Here is a 10020-nt window from a genome sequence, read left to right on the forward strand (position 1 = left end):
TGTTAGTATGGACTTCTAAATCAATGTTCAAAGCACTTCAGTTTTGGTTTAGCAGTTTGTACCTCAATCTGACTAAGTCTGCCATTACCACTGCAAACTGAGCTAAGGACTCGTCACATCCCCTAAATAAACTCTAGACGCAAAATGCCTCAGAAGTTTTTCAGAAATATTAACAGAAAAGCACAGCCTGTACTATTTTCCTTTGTATAAAAGCCTACCTTTTTGCTAGTCTGGAAGAGAAAAGAATTGACTAGCAATAAGTAAGTACTATTCACACGTGCCCTATTTGAGTTCAAATTAGTTTGGTCCCTCAACTATCTACAACCACCTAGCATCACACACCCTTTTCCAAACCCTTGGAAGTTTTGTATTTTGAATCTTTAAATATTACCTGCAGCCTAGCTCAATTACTGTCATCTGTTACTATTATTACCTACAGTCTCACACGTTAATTCTCACAGATTACACTTACTTAGCATCCAAATTCGCTTACTTCTCTGATCTAGATGGTACTCCGAATATAAATTTCACAAACTATTATACCAAGGGATGTCTTCTAGCAAACATAATCAGAACTGTTTATCTCTTCAGCACCTAAAAAATTTTTCTATCACTCAGTAACAGTGTCTTTTAAATCCAAGCTACACTTCTTGCAGCAAGGCATGGCTTTCATGTGCCTTTCAATGGACTGTGATCAGACACAAACACCTGTAGGAAGTAGATGGTAAAGCATGATACACACATACTTCACATCTCATACTTTGCAGATACCATCACAACCAGAAGCATATTAAACCAGCAACCTTTTAGTCCCTTCCTCCCCCCTCCCCCGGCAGGGGCCAGCAGTCAGAAAAATAATATACACATATTCAGCCTGAATACACAGAACTGAAAATGGAAAAGAAGTTTGCTTCTTGGACAAACTCCTCAAAGGAGAAAAGCATAAGAAAAAAAGTCTGCAGCACTGATACTACCTGTTAACCAATGTCACCTGTCCAGGCCTAATGACACAACAATCTGCTGCCTAACTTAGCACAGACACACATCAACTAAAAACACTGACAGTTCCTTACATAAACCATCAGGAAAATGCTGTAAAGAAACATAACATGTAAACAAATGCGCTAAAAAAAAAAAAAAAAAAATAAAATTCTGAGTGGTTCATCTATGTCACCCCTCACCCCCAGCTTAGGTCACCAGCTATCTATTTCCACCATATGCAGTTTTGGTTTATTTTATTTTCCTAACAGGTCTACTATCATGCAATGTATTTAGATTCTTATGTTTCACGCATTATAGCCAAAACCATAGGCAGAAGATTAGGCTAGTTTTCTTACATCTCCTTTTCCCTTAACTTTACATCCCAGTAGAAAACAAAAAACTAAACAACGCACCAGTGCAACAAAGACTGTTTTATCTTGAATTATTTCAATTGAATATAATCCCTGGGAAGGAGACAAGAAAAATGCTTAAAAATTCTAATTTTAAGGCTTGTAACAGTAACACTGTAACAGAGAATCTCTTCATAATCTTGTATATTGAGTTCAAATTGTTTATGAAGTTGCTGCAATGGGTTGTTAGTTTCTGCTTCCTCAGATGAAGGGATTTTACTTGTTTGGTTTTTAAGTGTGAAGTAATTTTCAGGGCTAGGTTAAGCAACCTGTTTTGGTCTGCATTTAAATGGAGTAGGGGATTATATTCGCTTTTCTCAATTGGCTTAAGAGAGTAGACACCATTAGCTGAAACGGAAGTTTGCTGCTGCTTAGAGAGTAAAAGGCATAAAACACATTTCAGAGCGGCACCAATTGTCCTCGTAGTTTTCTCCGGTCAGAGAAGCCTATGCAATGTATTTGTTCCCTCACTTCTTAATTTAAGATGTTTGAGAACACAGGATCCTTATCTCACTAAAAAAAAAAAAAATAATTCAAAATAACTCCCACCACCTTCCTTTTCTTTGTTAGCAGTTTCAGTTGCTTTTAGATTGCAAGTACTACATCAGGTGTGCCTGGAGTTCTTCACCAAAGATATACATAAAAAGACAGTAAAAATACAGTCTTAGTTGCAGCTGCCATATCACATCTGCCCAAGTAAATGTGTACTCAACTCTGAGACCTTGGCCATAAGGAAGTACCTACTTCAAATTACGCCCCACAACCCCCTTCCCCCCCACCTCCAAAAAACCACAAAAAAATCCACACCAAACCAACACAGAGATAAAAAACACAGAACAGCCAGTCCTGAAATTTATCTTACAGTTATTGACCAAGCAGCAGTTTGATCTTAACACAAATTAAAATTATAGGTGTGTTATGACCTGGTCAACTCCCCAGCTCATTTTACACAAAATAATTTGTCTGCTAACAAGATGGACTGAATTTGGACCACTGGTTTTAACATGATAGATCTGGACACCCATCATTACATCCCCAAGGCTTTCTGATCTGCCCTATCCTTACTCCTTAAGAATGTAATTATAAACATATTTAGTAAAAGCTATACAAGCTGCAACACTTCTAGAAAACTTCAGATGGACACCAAGTAAAAATCAGTGGTTTGTGCTAACAGGTCAGAACACGTGTAGTCTGGTTTGTCTTTTTTTTTTTTTTTTAAATAAGGAACTGTATGTTCATTACCACTTACAGATTTTGCCTTAAAACAAAAAAATAAGCAGTTGTCAGCAATGAAAATATTTTCTAAAGTCATTACTGTTTTAGAAAACGCTTCTCCCTGAAGTCAGTCTGTAACTCCTCTAGAAGTGAGGCACAGAAAGTTTTCCCTACCACACAAAAGATTATTTTTTTAACAGAACTCTGATTGGCCACAAGCTCCTACTACATCACAGATCAAACCCTTTCCATTTTCTTACTACTATTCATGCAGTAATCACAAACCTAATGTGGAAAAGGAATGAAAACTGACTTTCAAAGACCTTAGGTAAACACACTGCCTTTCTGAAATCCAGGCATTCCAAACAAGGGCTGCTGTCCCAAACAAGGCAAAAGGTATACCTACAAGAAGATAAAGACCTATTTCAACAACGGATACAACCCAATCTGGAAACCTAATTATAAAATAGTATTATAATCTGTTCTCATCTTTGAATAAAATACACGCACAAAATTCCAATATAAAATTATCTACTCCATTTGGGTTCCAAAAGAACTTCCATTTGATAGAGAGATAATTATACTTTGTGCAGTAACATTTATCTGGTTTTAAATATCGTAAACATTTTCATCACAACCATATTATAAAAACTCAGTAAGCATCAGAAACACCAAAAAAAAAAAAAATCAACACCAGAGACTCTTAGAAAGACTTGAGTCCCTTAGCTATTTTTCAGAACAAGACCTGCAGAAGCGCAATGACATGATCCTACAAATGCTTTTTTTCACGGACTGTTAAATGCATACTGCAGTCCATATCCTGTGCCTCTCTAACATAAGTGGTCATGTAAGTTTTAATGAGTTTGTCAATTGGCAAAACAGTTTTAATTTTTTTTTTTTTTTACATTTAGTTAAAAAAAAAATTATTCTACAAAAATAAACTGAAATCCACCAGACTCTCAGGGAACAACTACTAAATCTGTGGGACTCCATAAGCCATTTCTAAAATGGAGTCTGCTCATCTCAGAATTAATTTGTGGGAAAAAAAAATAAATACTTAAATATATTTCGCTTCCTTTACATTTTTCCTAATGCTTTGCCATATAACCCGAATCAAACTGGGATCAGTTTATATAATCATATACCGCAGAATCACATTGCCCTGATGTTCCCATTCCCTTTAGATGCTGACCTAAAGCCAGAAGAAACCCCATTTATCCATTGAAATTTCCAAAGCTTTAAGCTTTCTCCAGCATTAGAGAAGGTATGTCTCATGTAAATATGTGCACAGAGAATTCAGCAGCCCAATTCTTCATTTGTAGGAGGCACCTACACACCATAATCTTCAAGAATATACTTCGCCCAATGAAGGCACAGGGCAATCCCTGAGAAATTTCCAGTACTGTAAAAATAGCCTTTACAGATTGTAACGGTAATTCTCTGCAGCCACGCTCAAGAGGTATTACCTGACAGAGACACCTCTGGACATTATGAAAAGTCCCAAATAATATCAGGGAAACACGGACCCCCATCTCAGCAAGGATTAATGATGAGATTTTCCCAGAAAACAGGTACCCATTCTGGGTACGTAACATCAGATGAAGCCTCTCTAAACCTGTTCACCTTCTTACAGATTTTTCCGACTTTCATTCAGTGTACCCAAAAGAACATCCGCCACAGCAAGTAGGTCTACAGCAGTTCTTTTCTTGAAAAGTCCGTAGCTTACAGCAAATACTTGTCATCCCTTTCAGCTCACATTTATTCAGTATCCTCACCCAGGGCTGCATCTCTTCCCCAGAGTATTCATAGAATAGAATAGAATATTTCAGTTGGAAGGGACCTACAACAACCACATGGTCCAACTGCCTGACCAATTCAGGGCTGATCAAAAGTTAAAGCACGCTGTTAAGGGCATTGCCCGAATGTCTCAAACACTGATAGGCTTGGGGCATTGACCACCTCTCTAAAAAGCCTGTTCCAGTCTTTGACCACCCTTTCAGTAAATAAATGCTTCCTAATCTCCAGTCTAAGCCTTCCCAGCAGTTTGGAACCATTCCCACACATCCTGTCACTGGATACCTAAGAGAAAAGATCAGCACCTCTGTCTCCACTTCCCCTTCTCAGGATCCTGTACAGAGCACTGAGGTGGCCCCTCAGCGTCCCCTTCTCCAACCTAACCATGCCCAAAGTCCTTAGCCGCTCCTCATAGGACACACCTTCCAGCTCATATTATTCCTGTTGAAGTAAGTATGAAACAGATTATTGCAAAATGTATATTTTTCTTCTTCTATTCAGATCAAGACTACAGTGTCTTGGCATGGTTGTGTTGTCACACAACAGCTCTTAAGTATGCAATACTTCATAATCAGAGTACAATTCTTCAATACATGCAAAAACTGAAACAGAACCAATAAGTATACTCAAACATTGACATTCTCTGCGGTAATGTCACTGTGAACTACTTTTATAGAAGTAACACATCACATTAAATCCCTTTTTAAATCCTTTGTTGAAGTAAAAGCAACAGCTCTAGTAATAGATTCAGGGCTACAGCCTTGAAATTAGTAGTTTTCCAACTGGAAGAATATGGGTTTGGATGGTTTGTACCTTAACATGCGTTTGCACACCCTATATCCTTTGTTTCCAAATAAAATATTTTTTAATATTGTCAGCTGTTAGTGCCAGTTTCCAGCTGGCATGTTGATGTATTCCATGAACTACAAGCAATCTGCTCTCCAGTACAGATTGCTTTGCCCTGTACAGTATCTGTTACAGCCTTATAATCCAACAGGAAGATGAAAAGCGGCAAGAGCCACAATTTGGAATCACCCCTGCTACCAGTTTAATTATAACTACTTTTTTCTAAAACAAACAATCAAAAAGCACCGTTATTGTTCCATAGTCACTTAATATTAGTTTACATATGTGCACAAAAACCTGCCACCTTTTCCAGAAGGAACACAATAAAATAAGAGATCTTGTAAGGATATTTAAGCGTCAGAAACTGCACAAATGGACAACAGCAGATTACAAAACACACAAGCAATCAGACCATTGCAGACTGAAACAACTGCCTTGTGAATGTGAATGGACTCAAATGAACATAGGCAAGAAGGTATTGTGAATTTTAAATGTAAAGCTTCACAAAAAGCTTGTTTCCGTCACACCACAAACTTTTTTCCATTTGGTGTTGCAAGCTTTCCTGGAAGTTAGTTTTCAGTAAGCCAGGAGGAATCAAGCCAACTGCTCAGATACACACCATACTTAGATGTCTTAGCAGTTCTGTAAACATTTAGAGAATGCCAGTTATTGTCCTTAAGACTGCGATACAGTGGTTCCTCTGGACCAGAAATATGCATTATAGCAGAATTGTATTTTGGCACCTATAAATCTATGTAGCTGTCATCATCCTGAATGTCAGCCTGACACCACATAAGCAGCTAACATTGTCTAGACAACATACTCTTCACCAAGCTCTGGCAGTAGTTGTGTCACTTGGAAAGAAAACACAAAGGAGCTGGTCTAACAGTTTATGGTGTTTGAAGACATGCAGAAAACAATCAAGCAGCATGCAATTAAATGCAGAAGTATGCATTGAGAGCTCTAGTGAGGCACTGACCAGTATGTCTCAAAACCCTTGGGGAGGTTTATGAACATCACAGATATAAATGTGTCACCAGGTATACTCAGTTTTCAATCATATCTATCTCTAGATAGAATTAAACTGGAAGGAAACCTTGAACTTAATTATAGCAATGGTCAGAATAAAGATTATCTACTATTCATTGGAGCATCCAGGCACAACCTGTTTGAACACTGCTGTGATTTTTTTCTTTCAAATCCTATTGGCATGGAGTTCACTACTGCACTCATTAACAGAAATTGTCTACCCTGCAAACTTTGTTTGAAAATGGTCATCAGTCTGTTTCCTGTATTAGTGACTGAGAAACTGACATCCCCAAAGAAAAAACAAGTACTAGAACACTAGCACCAACAGTTACTTAGACATTCAAGCCATTGATATGGAGGCACTTGGAACAAAGTCATAAGCTTAAGAAATGTATGCAGAAGAGCAAAATCTGAAGACTTAGGAGAAAACAAAACAGCCAAAAAGCACTGAGAAAAAAACCTAAACAAGCCTACAGAAACAGGTGTTCAAGCACTGTGACAAAAACTACCCAAAGCTCCACTAAAATGCTGCAGTAAGATGGCAGAAAATGCATTCACAATGTGCAGCTGGTAGGCAAAAAGAATTGCTAAAATAGGAAAGGAAATTTGCTTATAAGATAAACTACAGTCTCCTGAGAATAACCAAGGCTGAAGAGAGAGTTCATCAAGGGAGTATCCCAGAGCAACAGGTTAAGCTCAGTTGCTGAGGTATCAAGAGTATATAGTTAACCCTATTCTATGTATAAGAAGCCTCAAAACCTAAAATGTTTAAAGACCAGATTTATAGAAAATGTTTTAGATGCCTGAAGATTCAGACAGATTTTCAGAAATACTTCATCATCTAACTCCATTTATAGTAAAAAATATTAGGCACACAAGCACCTCTGAAAAAATCAGGCTAGATATTTCGCCACAATTTCAGATTCCGGACAATGTTTGAAAATTTGGCCATACACAGTTTGGCCTCAGAAGCAGAGAAGTCATAGCCAAGATTTCCAAAGCCCTGGGCTAGAGAACTACTCACAAGGCTCTCCTTCCTGTTGACAGGGGTATCAATTTTCTGGTGGAGGAAAGGAAGGCTCCTGTTGTTCCTCTAAACTACTTTTAAGATACCCTTTTGTGGAAGCCCTGAAGTCACATCACAAAGAGCGCCCACCACAGCACACGGATACCAACACTGGTGGGCCGCAGCTGTGGCACTGGTAGGGCCCGGACCTGGGGGCAGCACCGGAGGAGGAGTCAGGCCGATGAAGGCAGGCCTCACAGAGACAGTCACCTGCAGCAGCCTTGCTCTACCACCGCCGGCACCAGGCCAGGTTCCGTGCCCCAGAACTCCGCTGAGGGGAGGCCGGTGAACGGGCTGGGAACAGCACCGGCCTCCCACCCTGTGCTACGCCCACTGGGCGCGGGTGAGCAGCCTCCACAGAGGAGAGCGGGCGGCTCCTTTTACCCTTCACTCAGCCCGCCCCGGCACTTCAGCTGCCGTTCCGAGCCCGCCGCCACCGCCATCATCCCTCCCCACGTCCCCGCCACGGGAAAACCGCCCCCGCGCGCGAGCCCCGGCCAGCGCGGCCTCACCCGGATGTGGATGCCGGGCCGCTCCCTCCCTCTCCCCCCGCCAACCCCTTCCCCGGCACCCCGGCAGTCACGTGGTGTCGGCCCCGCGCGCGCGCGGGGAGCCGGCGGTCGCTGATTGGCTGCCGACGGGGTGCGGGCGCCACCGCCTGAGGCGGGAGGAGGCGCGCTGCCGGTGCCGGGCCGCGGTAACGGCCGTAACCGCCGGCTCGGGGCGCCGGCGGGCGCCTGCGGGCAGTGGCTGGTCATCCTTGGACGGCTCCCTGGTCTTATCCTTACTTACCGGGCTGGTCACGGAAGCCCGACGCCACTGGAATCACCGACTGATGCCGGTCTCGGAGCAGCGCCGAGGGTGGAGCCTTTGCCTCTTGGCCTTTGGTTCTGCAGGCCGAATGAGGTCGCTCGCCCTGCCTGCGTGGTGACCTTGGGCTCGGTGCCTCAGGCTGTGTCCTCAAAACACCAGCAGCGGCATGTTTAGTTGGCACCACTTGACAGTCTTCTGCATCATCACAGAAAATGAATCGAGAACTGACTGGACAGTGAAAATCTAACCGCCCCCAGGTCTGGATAGAAGGAGAAGATAAGCTTTTGGGCAGTCCGCTCTGCAGTTGCTGTAAGGTGCTGAGAAGACATGGTGTAAAGTGGCAAAAACTAAGGCGGAGCATCCAGGTTGTGAATGACATACTATAGTGTGATGAACTGGGGAAACTTAACTGGTTATTTTCACTACTGAACATATTCTGTGGACAAAACAGTTTCAGTATCTAATAGAATAGATACTTATTTAACGAACAGTGCATTAAAAGGCACAGAATGAAAAAGTTGTAGCATTATGGCACTGGAAAGTACACCAGTAATTTTCATATTCCATACTACATGAAGAAACAGAAAATATGATGGTTTAGGCTATATGTCCCATTACAACTGACTCCAAAGGTGGCGATAGAATATGACTTTTTTTGTAAATAACATATGTACCTTTATCAGTCCTTTTACAAGTTATGCCGTGCATTAGAGCAACAAAGATGCACAGGGCTACAAAGATGATCAAGGGAATGGAGCACCTCTCCTATGAAGAAAGGCTGAAAAACATGGGTGTCTGTTTAGCCTGAGAAGAGAAGACTGAGGGGGGTCTCATCAATGCATATAAATATCTAAAGGCAGGTGTCAAGAGGATGGGGCCAGACTCTTTTTCAGTGGTGCCCAGCAACAGGACAAGGGGCAACGGGCAGAAACTGGAACAGAGGAAATTTCGTCTCAGCATAAGGCAAAACTTCTTTACTTTGAAGGTGGCAGAACATTGGAACAGGCTGCCCAGAGAGGTTTTGGAGCCTCCTCTGGAGGTATTCAAAACTCGCCTGGATGCATTCTTGTGCAACCTGCTCTAGGTGAACCTGCTTTAGCAGAGAGTTGGACTAGATGATGTCCAAAGGTCCTTTCCAACCCTACCGTTCTGTGATTGGGAAAAAAAAAAGGCTAAAAGGCTTGTGCCTGAATCACTGTAAAAGTTGAAAGTTTGATGGACGTTTCTGAGACGTTCAACCTCAGCAGACAAAACCAGCAATTCTAAGGGCTCTTGTTTTCTGCATTAGCTAATCTTCCACTGCAGTATTACCCCAGCTGTAGACCATTATATAGGTCAGTCAGATGGTAGAGTTTCTTCTTGGATGTACAAGGGGAAAAAATATCTTCTTAAGAGAACCTTTTGAATATTTTGTATTAATATGTTGACATTCAAAAAGTTCTACAAAGTTTTAGTCAGTAGTTATCTCACTGATTTCTATAAAACTAAAAGTGAAAATTCAGATTCTCACGACTTCGGGAGATCCTTTCCACAATGGTGTTCAAACCTGGCTCTCAGGCCAGGACTGCCTGCTCCTGTTTTGTCAATAAAATTTTTTTACTATCAAGGTATTATTCTCTTTGTACAGATTAATGTGAATTTCTATTACTGATTACTGAAGGCAGCAATCCTTAAGTATGTTATATTTATAATGAATATGTTCTCTGCAACATGTTCCTTTTCTTTTTTAGAGTTTGCCGTAGTGTTTTTTGCAGAAGAAATAAGCATATTCTGGGCAAAAAGCCAAGAAAAAGTAGCTTTTACCAAGCTAAATTAGGTAATTACGTTTTCTCTGTGTTTTTAAAGCACAGCTGTATCTTTTGGGTT

The 10020-nt window shown here is 41.1% G+C and overlaps 1 protein-coding gene across 4 annotated transcripts in view; it reads right to left on the reverse strand.

The window, feature by feature from the left end:
* Positions 1-7907, reverse strand: part of CCDC91 (coiled-coil domain containing 91) — a 149689-nt gene extending 141782 nt beyond the window's left edge. The window contains exon 1 of one of the 4 annotated variants that reach the window (XM_074589674.1): positions 7854-7907. The gene's annotated coding sequence lies outside the window, so the exon portion shown is untranslated. Of the gene's footprint in view, positions 1-7299 lie in introns of all 4 variants that reach the window. The other 3 variants (XM_074589695.1, XM_074589684.1, XM_074589705.1) reach the window with 3 other exon arrangements.
* Between the last annotated feature and the right edge of the window lie 2113 nt (positions 7908-10020).

Source organism: Larus michahellis, chromosome 1 (assembly GCF_964199755.1).
Source record: "Larus michahellis chromosome 1, bLarMic1.1, whole genome shotgun sequence".
In the NCBI taxonomy this organism is placed as follows: domain Eukaryota; kingdom Metazoa; phylum Chordata; class Aves; order Charadriiformes; family Laridae; genus Larus; species Larus michahellis.